The following is a 14,405-nucleotide window of genomic DNA, read 5'->3' as shown; positions in this document are numbered from 1 at the left end:
TATCTCTGTCTGTCTGTCTTTCTGTCCTGGACTCCTGAAGGAGGGAAAAAGCAAGCATAGGCCTACCTCACCCTGGGATCTCCTGGGTGGAGAGGCAGCCACAGGGAAACATCTGATTCACCCATGGCGGAAAGCAGGCATTGGAGAGTGGAATGCTTAGACAGGCTCCCGAACCACAGCCCAACTCCACCAAGACTCTGAAGCCATGGTGGGTCTGGGAGCCGAGAGAGGCCTCCCCACCTGGCTTCAGGGGTATGATGCAGGTCTCCTGCATCTGACCCTTCCAAGGTATGACTAGCACCAGCACTGGCAGCACAGAGGCCACAAAGCAGAACAGTGCACAGCATGAGGTTGGGCACACAAAGACACAGCTCTCAGCCAGCGTGTGCAGAATTCCCAGCAAGGCATGTGTGCCCCACTTGGCTACCAGCCAAGTACCCCACAGTTCATGTCAACCCCAATACTGGCAGCCTGGGTTCACACAGACCCCACAAGTTAGGGATTCAACCCTGCAGCCTGCTCTGACTTCAGATGCCCTCTCCAAGTCTGGAGCCTCATATACTTCCAACTGATTTGGCAATTTATTTGGAGGTCCCTTTGAAGCAAGATATTCTGGAGATATGTGTGCCCCTGCCTTTGGCTATCAGACTACTAAGACCATGGACCCCAAAATTAGCATTTCTCCAGGAGTCTCATGCTGAGAGAAGAACCAGCTGACCCTCTAGTCCAGTCAGGGGAGGAATTTGCCTCCCAGGAAGAGATTTCACACATTGCTGACTGGTACTGAAATACTGATGGGTCAGTGGTGGGTGGGACCACATCTTGGACAAGTTGTGTAATACCTCTTACCCTCTATTTAAGCCTAAACCTCATGTGGGGACCTCAGATTGACCTGGGGAAGGTGGTCCCTGGACCTCTTTATTTGTTCCTCTTCCCCTTAGGGCCGCATTGAAAAAACTCCTTTGCTTTTCACGATTACTTGATTCTTTAATTAATGTATTGTGTACAGGTGGCCTAGTCTAGCTTAGGGCTGCCAGAGCAGAAGCTTTGACACTAACAACTCCAGTAATAGCTTCGGGTTAAATAGGTCCTTTGAATGACTTACAGAAGTCACTGAAAGCACTTATGATTATGCTTTCTTCATAAAAGACACAGATTAGGAGCAGCCAGATGGGACACAGGGTGGGGTCAAGGAGTGGCAGATGCAGGAGGGTCTGTACCCACGGGATCAGACCCTCCCAGAACACCAGAAGTTCCTGAGCCAAAGGTTTTGTTATATAACCACACTCCATTAGATCACTGACCATTGGTGACTGAACTTAATCACTAACCTCTCTCTCTCCTACCTGGAGGTCAGGGGTAGAGCTGGATGCTTTTCTTTCTGGTGACTAGTCCCACATGAAGCTATGGAGACCCCCAGATGACCAGCCCCCATCTGAAGTTATGACTTGGCTATACCTCAATTGAAATGGAGTTGGGCTAGAGTAGAGTTGTATGGCAATTTCCTCCCAGATAAAATATTCCATCTAGGAGGGAAGCTCATTAAGATGCAGAATGTTCCTGGCTGGTGGCACATGCCTTTAATCCCCAGCACTCAGGAGGCAGAGGCAGGCAGATCTGTGAAGATTCTGGCCAGCCTGGTCTCCATAGTGAGTTCCAGGTCAGCTGGAGCTAGTGAGGAGACCCTGTTTAAAAAAAAAATTTCAGGGTGCTCTAAGGAGAAGTGGAACATGCCACTACCCTACAGGGAAGTTCATTAAGACTCAGGAAGTAAACAACTCAAAAGCTTCAGGAAGTCCCTGAAACTGACCAGATTAACTAGGTCCCTCCCTTCCCAAGCTTATATAAGCCATAAGGGCTGGTGAGAGACACTCTCAGACTGAGAGCTGCAAGGAAAATATACTCTCCAGCCTCTTGAGCTGCATACAGATTTTTCAGTGAGCTCCAGGTTTCCACCTTTTGTGAGCTGCCACCCAGGCTTGGGCCAGCTTTTAGTGATGCAGCTGTCTTTGAAACATTTCTGCTCTTGTAAGTAACCCCAATAAAACTCTGAATCACCAAGTTGGACTTTTGTGATATTCTTACTCTGATCTGTCTTTGATCCCAATCTGGGGTAAGTAGACCTTTGTTCATGTCTCCCCAGGAATAGTGTCACACAACAGGTAGATTTCTCACAGAGGAGTACACCTGTCAACAGCAGCGGGAGGTAGGTCAAAGACTCAGCACCATACTGCTTGCAACAACCTGAGGAATTATTTCCAGAAATATCTTCTTGGGTGGAGGTGCCAAAAAGAATACTGACTACTGGGCAAGCCAGTGTTGATAGAGAGTGTAAACTTCAGGAAAGCCATAAACTTCATTAGAGGAGGCCATAAAGGCATAAATTCTTTAGAGTGGCTAACTGTCCCTAAATTAGCAGTCTGCCTTATCAACTGGTCACTCCGGGAACTGAGGGAGACTGTTTGTGGAGCCCATCTGTCTCCTTTAAGGCCATAGATAACACACCTGCCAACTCTGAGGAAATAGTCTTAGGAAGAAGACCCCTCAATCGTTCCTTGGACACAGGACCCTGGCCCTAAGTCAACTCCTGCAAAGTGCAGCTGTGCCTAATAATTTTCTTATAAAAACCTCAAGGTTTCTTAGTCACGTCATAGATGTTTGATCCCGAGGTAGCCTCTACCTCTCACTGTGCCTTCTTGCAATAAAAGAAGACATATTCCTTGCCTGTTGCAGGTCTGGCTCTGGTTCTTACTTCATAACTTTAAACTCCTTTCTTTTCTATTCTCCAAAAACCTAACAAGTATGAAGCAGAGTTGAGTTTTGTTTTGTTGTTGTCTGTTGTGTGTTTATTTGTTTTACTGTGTTGGGTTATGTTGTGACAGGGTCTCACTGTGCAGCTCTGGCTGGCCTGGAATTCATTATGTAAACCAGACTGACCTCAAACTCAGAGATTCACCTGCCTCTGCCTTCAAAGGCATATACTACCATGCCTGGTTCAGAGTTGGGTTTTATTGGAACTCAGTTTTAAGTACAGGTATTAACAGTAATGAGAATGGGCTAGAGAAAGTGGTCAGTTTGTGGAGGGAGACTTCAAAAATGAGTAATTCTGCTTCTCCTCCTTAGCAACCAATTCTGTCTTGGCCAGAAGCCAGGAAAGCCCTTGGTTCTGTTGGTGGTTCTGTTCTGGCCAGAGGCTAGAAAGACCAAAACTGTTTAGGGGCACTGGTTACTGTTCTGGTTTCTTATTTTTATTTCTTTTCCTTTTACATAGGAACTTAATGAGCACAGCTGCCTGGAAGTTGTACATGATCAGATATTTCATTGACCCTGGTATGTCAGAAATCCAGGCCTAACACCAGGATGGAGAGGCACATGAATACCTTGTCATGAATGGATCACCTGGGCTGACCAACTCATACCACCCTCCATGCCTCAACCCAGTGAAGCCTTATTAACTCCAACAGCAGGACCTTCAATGGCATCCCGTCCTTGGAACCTGCTCCTGCTATATATAGGAGCTCTATTTGCTTTCTTTCTCCTAAGCTTTTATTTATAATAAAGCTGTTGCCGATAATAAAACTCCTTTCTAAAACTCACCCTTCTGTTGTGCACGAAATTCATTCTTCAAGTTTGAAAGACAAAGGACCCAGAAGCCACTGGCCTGGGGTGGCTTCGGTGGGCATCAGTCATTCAGGATCTTAGTCTCCCAAGCCACACTCACCTGAGACAAAAAACCTCCATCATACTCAAGTATTCCCCCATTTAGCCCCTCCAATAACATTAGAAAGAAAGGCACTCAGGGATAAGACACACACTCAAGTATGGGTGCAGGCTTCTCCAAAGAAAGTCAACATTTTAAGTGTCTTCACAATAGCCATATGTATTATTTTGTTGGCTTCTGAAGTTACATCTCAAAGGGTTCCTTACTTACTGCCAGGTATGGTGGCGCATGCCTTTAATCCCAGCACTCGGGAGGCAGAGGCAGGAGGATCTCTGTGAGTTCAAGGCCAGCTTGGTCTACATAGTGAGTTCCAGGACAACTGGGGCTACAGGGAGACCCTGTCTCAAAAAAGATCGAAAAAAAAAAAAAAGTCAAAGGGTTACTTAAATGAGATCCCAAGGTGATTCCTAAGATTCACTGCATAGGATCAAACTGATAAGGTAAAAACCCTGTTATTTTATTCAGTTTATTTTTAATGTCTATGAGTGTATTGCTTGCATGTATGTAGGTGCACCCATGTCATGCAATGCCCATGGAGGTCAGAAGAAGGCGTCAGATTCTTTGGAATTGGAGTTACAGATGGTTGTTAACTGCCATGTGGGTGCTGGGACTCAAACCTGGGTCCTCTGCAAGAGCAGTCAGTGCTCTTAACCACTGAGCCATCTCTCCAGACCCCCCCCCCAAAAAAAACTTGTTTTCATGGTGCATAAAAGTTTATAGTCTCAGGGCTGGAGAGATCATTCAGCAGTGAAGAGCACGGCTATTCTTGCAGAAGACCCAGGTTCGATTCCTAGTACCCACAAGGTAGCTAATAACCACACATAACTCCAGTTCCAGGAGATCAGACACCTTCTGACCTCCGTAGGCATTGCATGGCAAGGGTGCACTTACATACATGCAGACAATACACGCATACACATAAAATAAAAATAATAAATAGGAGCTGGAGAGATGGCTCAGCAGTTAAGAGCACTGACTGCTCTTGCACAGGACCCGGGTTCGATTCCCAGCACCCACATGGCAGATACGAGCCATCCTTAACTCCAGTTTCAGGAGAATCTGATGCCCTCTTCTGACCTCCAAGGCATTGCATGACATGGGTGCACTCACATACATGCTGGCCATACACTCATACACGTAAAATAAAAATAACAATAAATAAAATAAAAATAAATAAAATGTATATTTTTTAAAAGTTTATAATCTTGCCAGGTGTGGTGGCTCATACCTTTAATCCCAGCACTCAGGAAGCAGAGGCAAGTGGATCTCTGTGAGTTCAAGGGCAACCTGGTCTACTTAGTGAGCTCCAGGCCAGCTGGAGCTATGGGGAGACCCTGCCTCAAAAAAAAGTTTATAGTCTTGTTTGTGAGTCTCAGAAAATATCTGGGAATGAGGCAGGCTCAGGCCCTAAGCATGGTTCATTGCTATTTTAACATTCTTATTTGAAATATCTCTATATAAAAAGAATATTGGCCAAATAAAAAAATTTAAAGTCAGGTATGGTTATGAATGCCTTTAATACCAGCACTCGGGAGGCAGGCTGATCTCTGTGAGATTAAGGCCAACCTGGTCTACATAGTGAATTCCAGGACATCTGCGGCTACAGGGAGACCCTGTCTCAGAAAAAAGGAATATTGGGGCTGGAGAGATAGCTCAGTGGTTAAGAGCACGTACTGTGCTGCTCCTGCAGAGGGCCTGAGTTCAGTTCCTAGCACCCACATCCAGCAGCTCACAAGCACCTGTCACACAAACTCTAGGGGATTTGACACCCTCTTCTGGCCCTCACAGGCACTGCATTCATGTGTATAAAAGCACACACAGGCATACACAATTAAAAATAAAAATAAAATCTTTACTTTTTTGAGATGAATGTAATGCACCTGCTCAAGTATTGTCCAAGCATTTGTGTTTATGCCATGGATTAAGTTATTATAGCAGCCACTGTTTAGATGTTCTTGCTTCTTGCTGTTTGTGTTTTTATAGTAGATGTAATCCCACTGAAATGAGCCAAGAGCCCATGGAAAACAGATGATGCAAAGACCCAAAAGTTCAATGCCTTGCCACAATGGGAGGAAGATAATCCCACACCTATCACCCCCTCCAAGGCTCAGGGACTTTTGAGGAAGAGGTTGGCGGAAAGAACGTTAAGAGCTGGAGGAAGGGGTGGAGCGTCAACTCGAAGTGTCCTCTGACCACTATGCCAGCAGGGAATAGTCACACCTCCTTCCCATGTTCAATAAGGATTTGATGGGAGAGTCAGTTATCCCTCTCACTCAGTAAGTCAACCTTATCTGCACATGGGGGAGGGGCTAAGGATATATAAGCCAAGAACACCATGAGGCACTTCTCTTACCATTTTGTGCAGCTGTTGGGAAATCACAGGATCTATATTTGCGTGTGGACTTGCCAGCGCAGCTGTAAATGGGGGGGGGGGGCACCACTCTTCTGTAAATAAACCCCCACCCTACGCTCTGTTAGAAAGCCCAAAAAACTTATTAGGACGTTCCAAAAAGAGAAAAGAAAGAGCAGAGCTGATGGAAACTCATTATTCCACCAATTCCACCAAAGTTGACCCCATGTTGGCAAACCCTTGGTCTTTAATCTTATAGTCCTATATTTTCCCCCTTAAATTTCATTGTATATTTTTTTTCTTTTTTTTTTTTCTTTTTTTTTTTTTTTTGAGACAGGGTCTCCTTGTAGCCCCAGCTGTCCTGGAACTCACTATGTAGAACAGGCTGGCCTTGAACTCACAAAGATCCGCCTGCCTCTGCCTCCCAAGTGCTGGGATTAAAGGCATGCGCCACCATGCCTGGCTGTATACCATTTAAAAAATTAAAATATAGCACTTTGTGTGTGTGTGTTTGTTCAACTGGTAGACAAAGGCAGGAAAGACGAAGTGCAAAAATAAATCCTCTTTTGCAACCCAGAACTCACTGTTCATTATGAGTCTTGATACATACAAGCAGGAACATAACGAGACACTCAGAGTGACAGTGTTGAAATTGGTTCTGAGGATAGTTTACGAAGCATAGGCTGCAAAGATGTACAGGATCAGCATTCCTGATTTTTGTGTGATAGGTGAATGTTCCTTTTTTCAAGGCATGTCTTGTGAGGCCTGGAGTTGAAGATTCTGCTTACTGTGAATGGATGTGTGTTTTAATGCAGTATTGGCATATCCTGCAGACCATAGTATTCTGAGTGTGATGGCTTAGGAATGAGTATGAGTCGAACTCATTGTTAAGATGGGAACCGAGCACAGGTCTTCAGGCTTGATTGCAAATGCCTTATCTGCTGAGCAGTCTTTCCCACCTTAATGGTCTTCATCCAGAGTACCATCTGTTCTCTAGGGTGTCAGAAATTGAGAAGCAGATGAATCCTAAAATGGTTCCTACAGTAAATGGTTTCAAGAAATTGGATGCCACAGATCTCAGGTGGAGAACTTTGACATTATCATGAATATGTCCTTCACATAGACATAAACTGTGGGAAGGCTGAAAGCACAACTGGATTAAGAAATACCTGTTTCTCTGAGAAAGGATTATCTGGATTATCTTGAGCTTCTGCAGCCTTGATGGACAGTGAAGGAAATCATTTGGAATATCCCTTAAAGATTTATTCACTTTATACTAAAAAAATTAAAATATTTTCTTGTTAGCACTCAATTTTTTAAGGGATGGTTTTAATGTAGTTACAAAGCAAATTTGAAACATAATACAGAATTCAGGATACAAACAGTTAAATCATAGGATAAAGCAATTTATAAGGAAGTGAATAAATTGTTTTGTGAAGACTGAATTTACAAACCATTTCATACAGAACATCTCAAACAATCTTGATCATCTTTATACCCCTGTCCCCACTGGCACCATTCCATAGCTTCCCCACTGGAGCCCATATACTCTGTCATTCCTGTTAAGACCCACTGTGTTGTCAGTGTCCCCAGCTGTTCCCTGGTGCATGTCCGTCCAGTGAGACTATTCAACATATCTAGAGTCCCTTGTTTTAGGAAGATCAGCTCTTCTTCATCTAGTAGCAGTCAGTTGCCAACATTCCTTCAGATAACTTAAAAAATAAAATCTTCAAAAATAAGTAAATAGGGGCTGGAGAGATAGCTCTACAGTTAAGAGCACTGGCTGCTTTTGCAGAGGTCAGTTCCCAGCACCCACATGGCAGTTAACAACCATTTGTAATGCCAGTTCCAGAGGATCAGACACCCTCTTATGGCCTCTGCAGGTACTGCATGCATGTGTGGCCTTACATACATGCAGGCAAAAAACTCATACACAGAAGTAAAAATAAATCAATCAATAAAATTAAGTAAATAAATAAAAGGAATATTGTCTCTTTGTAGGTAACCAACACATCAAATGCTAATTGAGCTCAGTTTGACTCTCAGCTGGCTAGAGGCTTTGACTAGACTCTAGGGTGAGGAATTCCTTTCCCTTCCCATAGCCCTTTAATTTTCCCTTTCTGTCCTGCCACACTCACTTGGGCTATAGGGAACAAACACAAAGCCACACCACAGTGTGATGACAAATATATGTCTGGTCTTCCTCCCTGTTTCTTTGTATGCAGCTCCTAAGACCCTTGATGCAGACTTCACACTAAGCTCACCTGCTAATTAAGGAGGCCACCTAAGTATATTGGCTTTACCCAAAGGAGAAACAAACCCCAGATGTCTAAAGCAAAAGGCAACTTTGCTCCATTCTCCACAGAAGTCAACTCCCACCTTCCCGCAGAAACTGGTGGTTGGGATGCTAAATTCCTTGATGCTTATATTTCAAAGAGATGGTCCCCAGGCTCTTGTAAAAGACACTAATGGGTCATAAATATGAAAATAAAAAAGCCTACCTAATCTTCAAAAAGATCTACTACATTTCAAAGAAAGGAGAAAGTACTGGCATCCACCAGGTAAAAGCTCTGAGGGAAAAAAACCTGCCACTGATGGGTGGGGGGTGGGGGGTATTTGAGACAGGTCTCAGTTATCCCAGGATGGCCTTATGCAGCCAAGGATGACCTTGAACTTCTGATCCCCAATGCTGAGACTATAGATGTGTGCCACCATGCCCAGTTTGAGGGCTGAAAGATCAAACCCAGGGCCTTATGTATCCCCAGCTGTGTGTGGTTTGAGACAGGGTCTCCCTCTGTAGCCCAGCTTATCCCCAAATCAGGTAAACCCAGGCCTCAAACTTGTAACAATCCTGCCTCAGCCTCCCGAATTCTGGGATTAAAGATATAAACCACCATGCCTAGTTTGCTATTGATTTTTTTTTAAGTTTTTGTTTGTTTGTTTTGGGGTTTTTTTTGTTTTTTCTTGTCTTTTTGAGACAGGGTCGCCATGTGGCCCCAGCTGGCCTGGAACTCACTATGTAGGCCAGGCTGGCCTCAAACTCACAAAGATCCATCTGCCTTTGCCTCCCAAGTGCTGGGATTAAAGGTGTATGCCACCACACCCGGCTGCTTTTATTATTTTTAATAGGTGTATGTGCGTAGCTGTGCACACATGAGTACAGGTGCCCGTGGAGGACAGAAGAGGATGTCAGATACTCTGGAGATAGCAGTTGTGAGTGATGGGAACCAAACTCGGGTCCTCTGGAAGAGCAGCACACTCTTTACTGCTGAACTACCCCTCCAGGCCCCTGCTGCTGCTGATTTTTAACTTGTTTTATGAAGCCCTAGTTAGGCTCTGCTTCCCACAAGCTGAAGGCCAGGTCAGTATTTTCCTTCTGGATCTTGGTCCCTGATCTAATAAGGAGAGTCAAAAGTTCCCAAGCAGGGTATGGGTGCTAATTGGTGGGTATCATTCCCTTTTCTTAGACTCCTCCCAGTCCAAGTGAAAGGCCGGTTACATGGATTTGCCAGTCTCAAAGTATCTGGACTGTGATGGTTAATTTTCATTGCCAATTTGACTGGATTTAAAATCTCCATAGAAACATGCCTGCTAAGATGTTTCTAGAAATGTTAAAGGACAAAGGGAAACCCACTTGAATGGGAGGAAGTACCATGCCAGGGGCTGGAGACCAGGCTGAATGAAGACAGGCAGCAGAGCACCAGCACTGGTCTTGCTCTGTTTCCTGACTATGGCTGCAATGTTGTGGCAGGAGAGTTAGGGGCGTGGAGAAGGAGGCAACAAGACTAACATGAGGAGTTGGGGAGATGGGTTAGTGCTTAAGAGCACTTGCTGTGAAAGTAAAAGAGCCTGAGTTTAAATCCCCAGCACTCATGTAAAAGCTGGGCATGGGGGGCTGGAGAGATGGCTCAGCAGTTAAGAACACTAGCTGTTCTTGCAGAAGACCCAGGCTCGGTTCCCAGGACCCACATGGAAGCTAACTGTCCATAACGCGAACCATCCATAACTCCAGTTCCAGAGAAATCCGATGCCCTTGTCTGGCCTCCATGGGCACTGCATGACACCAGGGCACTTACACACATGCAGGTAATACACTTATACACATAAAATAAAAAATGATAAAATATTTTTAATTAATTAAAGAAAGGGATCTCCCTCTAGGTGGAAACATGCCCTTTTCTCATCCCTTAAAAGTTCTGTAGCTCATAGCTAGAGGACCACGCCTAAGGAGATAGGTTCCACCTTAAGATGCTGTGCTATTTTCTGCCCAGAATTCCTGTCCCCTGGTCCAATCCCTATAAACCGAGCCACCATGAGATTTTTGTAAGGCCTGACTTGGAAAGACATACTTGTTTCTTTGTCTCCTCTTTTGACTTTTTCTTTAGTATGCTGGCCAGAACCTGAGTGTGCTTTTAAATTCCCTAACACACACTTTGGGCTTCCTTGCTCTTCCCCTCCAGCACAGGTGGCTGACCTCCACTCCCCTGCCTTCCTTATCTCAAGCAGCATGGCCTTTGTTTCTCCTCTTCTCCATTCTCCTCCAGGCAGCTGCAAGACTTACAGCTTGCCTGCCCTGGGGTTTTCCTTTTAAACCCTAATAAATTGTCCTCCAACTTCTGTTTGTGTCCATTCTTAAGATCTTTATTAGAGTAAGAACCCTAAGATGGGAAGTGTAATGTTCCAGTTTCCCAGGAATCATATGATGGCTCTGCTGGGACTCCCCAAGATTACCAGTAACACTTCTTTCCTGCTTTTAAATTTTTATTTATTTTTATTATATGTGTTTTGCCTGTATGAATGTATGCACCATGTGTGTGCAATGCTGCAGAGGCCAGAAGAGGGCATCAGATCCCCTGGAACTGGGTGCTGGGGACCCAACTCAGGTCCTCTGCAAGAGCAGCCGGTGTTCTTAACTGCTAAACAATCTCCCCAGCCCTGCCTTTTAATTCCTTAATTGGCAGGTAAAACAAACCCATTCCTGCACCCCTACGTGGTATCAGTTCTGCTGGTCACCTAGAGCTACATGGCCTCTGGCACCTGGCTTGTGCCTGTGGTTCCAGAGAACTGTGGATAGGTGTATGAGACTGTAGTGGTTTGGCACCTTTGAGGAGCCTTGAGAACTGAGGTGTTCTATTCCCACGCTCCAGCCCTTCATCAAGCCCAGGGGAGCCCGTTGTTGGCCCTTTCACCATGAGAAAACACTGAACCTGCATCTGCTCCCTGGTTTGAGCCTGTGCCTTCATGAGCTCACCAGCCAAATATACAGTCATCCAGATGACTCCTATTACTAGGTTGGCTGGAATAGACTAGACCCAAATAATGGTACACTTCTGTCCATCCCTATTCTGGGAAGAAGTCCCTCCTTGGAGCTTACAGGGAAGGATAACAATGTGAATCATAGTGGGTCACACCTAAGGGAGAGCCCAGTCACCAGGAATAGACCTTCTCAGGAACAGGCTCATATTCTCTGCCAATTAAAGAATGTAAAAGGCAGGAAAGATGTAGTGCTGGAACTCTTGGGGAGTCTCATCAGAGCCATCATTTGATAGCTGAGAAATCAGGGTTCCCTCTTGGGGTTCTAATTCTCACTAATAAAAGAATTGTCAGAACACAAACAGAAGCTTGAAGACAACTTTACTTACTAAAAGGAAAACCCCACGGCAGGCAAGTTGTAAATCCTGAACTGCCTAGAAAGACAGACAAGAACAGAGAAGGAACAAAGCCCTGCTGCTTGAGGTAAGGCAGCTGGAGTGCGGCAGGTGCTGTGTGCAGAGAGATGAACCGCCAAGGCATCTCTTTCCTCCAGAAACAAGTTTATTGGTGCTAGCACCTGGCGCTGAGATACTTTTCAAAAGCAGAGCCTTGAACAAAGGAAGACCCAACCTTTTCTATGCTCCGTTAGTTCCCCATTTACAGTTCATTTTGTCTCCCATATATCACACATATACCAAATGGGTGCTCCATGTTACAAGGTCCTCACAGGCAGAACTGTGTACAGGCACTCAGGCACAGACTACGCTGTATTTCTTTTTCTTTGTTGGGGGAGTGGGAGTGGTTACCATAGGAGATCAGCCACCTGGTGGCAGGCAGCCACACTGTAGGGAGAGACCTTTTTAAAAAAGAGCAAGGAAATCCAAAGCATTAGTGAGGGAATTTAAAAGCACTTAGGCTCTGGCCAGCATCAAAAAGAAAAAGACAAAGAGAAGGAAAGAATAGTTACATCCCCTCTGAGTCAGGGGCTGAACTAGGGAATTCTGGGAAGGAGAAGCACATTATGTTAAGATGAACCTGCCTCCCTTGGGGTGGTTTGCCTAGCCATGTCTGCAACCTGCCTTACTGAATTAACCCTTAAAGGAGACAAGAGCATGGCTCCACCTAGGGGTAGACTCCATTCTTTACAATAATACATCTTCCCTGAACATTGTTACAGTGTCAGAGAACAGAAAAGCCTGTTTTGTTTTGTAGAGACAGGGAATCTGCAGTCCAGGCTCACCTTGAATTTGTGAACCCCTTGCCTCAGCTTCCTGGGTGCTGGGATGTATAGCACCTCACTTGGTAGCAAGGTATCCTAATAACTAACTCACTAGCACACCTTCCTGAATGTAGCAGAGGGACCAGGCTGGGTAGCCTTGGGGTGCACACAGACCTTTCAGAGAGTTCTCTGCTAGTGTGAGAACGGTCCACCTCAAACAGAATGCATAAGAACCATGCACGGGATGCTATGATTTGGATGTGTTTTATTCCCCTATTGGTTCATGTGTTAGAGGCTTGATCTCCTCTATGGCAGTACGGAAATGTAGAACCTTTAAGAGATAAATGGTAAGAGGTTATTGGGCCACAGTACAACACCCTTGGAAGGGATTCGTGCATGAATTGTGGAACTGAATTAATTCCCAGAAAGCAGATTATTATAAGGGAGCCCAGCACTCCCAAATGATAGCACCACGTCCCTTTTTTTTTTTTTTTTTTTCTTTTTTTTCCAACACTGAGGGTAGCCTGTGCATGTTAGACAAGTGCTCTACTACTGAGCTACATCCCTAGCCCTTCAGTTTTTGAGACAAGACTCTCATTATGTAGCCCTAACTGGCTTGGAGCTTACATTCTTTTTCTTCTAGTTATAAAGCCCTGGGATTGCGGCTGGAGAGATGGCTCAGTCGTTAAGAGCACTTGATGCTCTTCCAGAGGACCTGCACTTGGTTCCCAGGACTCTTGTAAGACAGCTCACACTAGCCTGTAACTCCAGCTCCAGGGGATCTGATACCCTCTTCTGGCCTCTGTGGGCACATGCGCACACATTGCATACACTTACACACACACACATAAAAATAATAAAAATAAATCTTCAATGTATAAGATTATCACACCAAGTTCCAACTTATCTATATTTTATTGTCATTTTGCTTTTTGTATCATATTTAAGAAATTACTATCTAACTGGGTGCGGTAGTACAGCCAGGACTGTATAATGAGACTCTGTCTCAAAAACAAAAAACAAAAAACGACTACTATCTAAACCAAGATGATAATTTGTTTTGTTTCCTTTTAAGTCTTTAGTGCTGACATTTGTGCCTCTGATCCATTTGAGTTACATTTTTGTATATGGCATGAGACTCTTAATCAAACAAGAAAAACCAAGGTAAGCATGGTATACAACTTATTAGTCCCAGCTGCTACTGGGAGGCTAAAGCAAGAGGTTCTTGCCTGAGCAAGACAGCAATACCTTGTCTCTTATTAAACTGACAGGAACCAGAGATTGCATTTGATTTTAGGCAAAGGGCAGAAAAGTGATAGCCTCTTACAAAAAAAAAATTTTTTTTTTTTGTTATTTTGAGACAGGGTCTCCCTGTAGTCCCAGCTGGCCTGGAACTTGCTGTGTAGACCAGGCTAGCTTTAAACTCACAGAGATCTGCCTGCCTCCACCTCCCAAATGCTGGGATTGAAAGTGTGCAACACTATGCCCAGCTAGTACAAAAAAAAGAAAGAAATTAAGGAAAAAATAATGTTTTAACTTTAAAAAAAATTTTTAATTTATGTGAATGTGTATGATCCGAATGTCTATAAGTGCATCTGTGTCCTTCAATGCCCACAGAAGTCAGAAAAAGGTGTCAGATCCCTTGGAACTGGAGTTACCATGTGGATGCTGGAAATCAAACCCAGGTCCTCTGCAAGAGCAGTCAGTGCTCTTAACTGCTAAGCCATCTCCCAGCCCCTTTTTTTATTTTTTATGCTGAGATGTGGGTGCTGAGACTTGAACCCAAGTCCTCTACAAGACCAACCAGTACTCTTAACCACTGAGCCATCTCTCCAGCCCCAACTTTTTTTTTTTTAGACAGG

The 14,405-nt window shown here is 44.6% G+C and overlaps 1 non-coding gene across 1 annotated transcript; it reads left to right on the top strand.

Moving 5' to 3' along the window:
* The first annotated feature begins 6,563 nt into the window (after positions 1-6,563).
* LOC115070569 lies at positions 6,564-6,694 on the top strand. The gene has a single exon (XR_003849726.1). It is a non-coding gene; the product is annotated as a small nucleolar RNA SNORA40 (small nucleolar RNA).
* The last annotated feature ends 7,711 nt before the right edge of the window (positions 6,695-14,405 follow it).

The sequence above is a fragment of the Nannospalax galili genome, unplaced genomic scaffold (assembly GCF_000622305.1).
Source record: "Nannospalax galili isolate Female #2095 unplaced genomic scaffold, S.galili_v1.0 scaffold996, whole genome shotgun sequence".
Taxonomy (NCBI): Eukaryota; Metazoa; Chordata; class Mammalia; order Rodentia; family Spalacidae; genus Nannospalax; species Nannospalax galili.
This window is presented reverse-complemented; position numbering and strand designations above follow the sequence as displayed.